Here is a 1,948-nt window from a genome sequence, read left to right on the forward strand (position 1 = left end):
AGACATTTTGAAATGGATTCAATGGTTTGAAAATGTTTCTAAACTAATAAGAACCACTTTAGAGTCAACAAAAGTCAACTCAAATGGGGAGAATTCAAATAGGGAGAAAATCCCCAAAATTCACTCACATACACTTAGCCAAATTTGCAAATCTTCAACCAAGGCCACCATTGCTTGATCTATTGTTTGTAAAACTCTTATATATGATAAACAAACACATTTGCATCAAAGAAACCAAAATCAAACCAAAGGAAATCTCAAAACCTTCACACATATGATAATGGTCATATGTCACCAAAATATTTTCTTCACTACTTTACCCCTCTGGTTTTCTCTATTCTTAAACTAAACTTGGTCAACTATGACCATGTCATCCAAGACCATGTCAAGGTCAACAACTTCCATGTTGACCATCCCTACTGAAGTTGACCAGGTTGACCAGTAGAGAATTGCCAAGTGGAGACTTTGAATTAAAGAGAAGATGATCCACTTTTTGAAACTTTGCAAATCTTCACCAAAATGAACACCACCACCACCATTATATCTCTATGATTATATGAATGAGATCCACCAAAGGATTTTCCAAAATTTGAAAATATTTTTCTTTCGGGCATTACCACAAACACCTTGTGGGCAGCACCTATAGTTGTGCCCATGCTGCAATTTTGGTTGGACTTGGTCCAACTCTGGCCACCCCTGCACGTCTGGAGACCCTCCCTACCCTGCAGCACCAGAGCCACCACTTGCCATCACCACTACTTGACCCAAATCCACCAGAGCTTGCCATGCCGTGGCATACATGACACACACCCATGTCACCTTCCTCTCTGGTCCATTTCAGCATGCACGACCATGTCCTGGCCCTTCCACTCACCCCTCTGAACGTGCCAGACATGAGGCTCGACGACTGGATGCACCACACACACCCAATGACACATCATGCCGGCCACCCTAGTCACCACCATGCCACCACTTGCTCCCCCTCTTTCTCTCTCTCACTCACCGTGTCATCACACTTGACATGGACCTCCTACACCTACCAGACATGACCATTGATCGAGGAGAGCACGAGGTCGACCACGACTACCCGTGCCACGTCCCCTGATCACCACCAGTGGACACGACCCCGTTCCCGCGTGCACGCTGCAATCCAACGCGTCCCCGTGCGCCACCAGCACCCTCTGCTTCCTGCACGCTTGCCGGACACGGCCGTTGGCCCGCGCGCGCCCCAGGACGACGCCACGACGCGACGTCTTGGAAGGACGCCGACGTCGGCATTGACCCGGTGCGCCCTGCACCTGACGCCATCAACCGCGCCACTACTCACGCGTCACCACCTACCCATGAGCTCACCGCCTGACGCAGCAGCAGTGCCGGAGAAGCCCATGCCCGCCGTGCACCGTGACGTCGCCACCATGCCGGTCCCGTCGCGCCCCGCTCCTCCAGCCGCTATATAAACCCCCCTGCGCCTCTGGACATCACCACACACCCTCGCAGCCTCCCTCTCTCCCTCCTAGAGCCTCCCTCCCTCCCTCCTTGCCGCTCACCGGAGCAAGAAGCTCGCCGGCGGCATCACTCAAGGCCGCGCCATTTCTCGCCACCATAGCCACCGAGCCCTATACCATCTTGAAGCTCTTGAAAAGCCCCGTCGAGCAGGCCCAACCCCGCCGTCAACCGAGCACCGAGGTGGGAGAAATAGGCCTCGCAAGCTCACGGGATCGGGAGGAAGACGATGGCCCAGGGCCGTCGGATCTTGATCTGACGCCCTGTGCTTCCCGCGCGCCGGCTACGTGCATGCGCCATGCACGCACGGCCCGGGCAGCAACTGGGCTGGCCCACTTCCTTCCCGCCCGCGTTTGAAATTCAAACTTCGTTTTATTTATTTTCTGTGTTTTTGCTCTCACATGCTTTGCCAAATCTTTAATCATTTCAAATCTGCTCGGTCATT

The sequence above is a fragment of the Lolium perenne genome, chromosome 6 (assembly GCF_019359855.2).
Source record: "Lolium perenne isolate Kyuss_39 chromosome 6, Kyuss_2.0, whole genome shotgun sequence".
In the NCBI taxonomy this organism is placed as follows: Eukaryota; Viridiplantae; Streptophyta; class Magnoliopsida; order Poales; family Poaceae; genus Lolium; species Lolium perenne.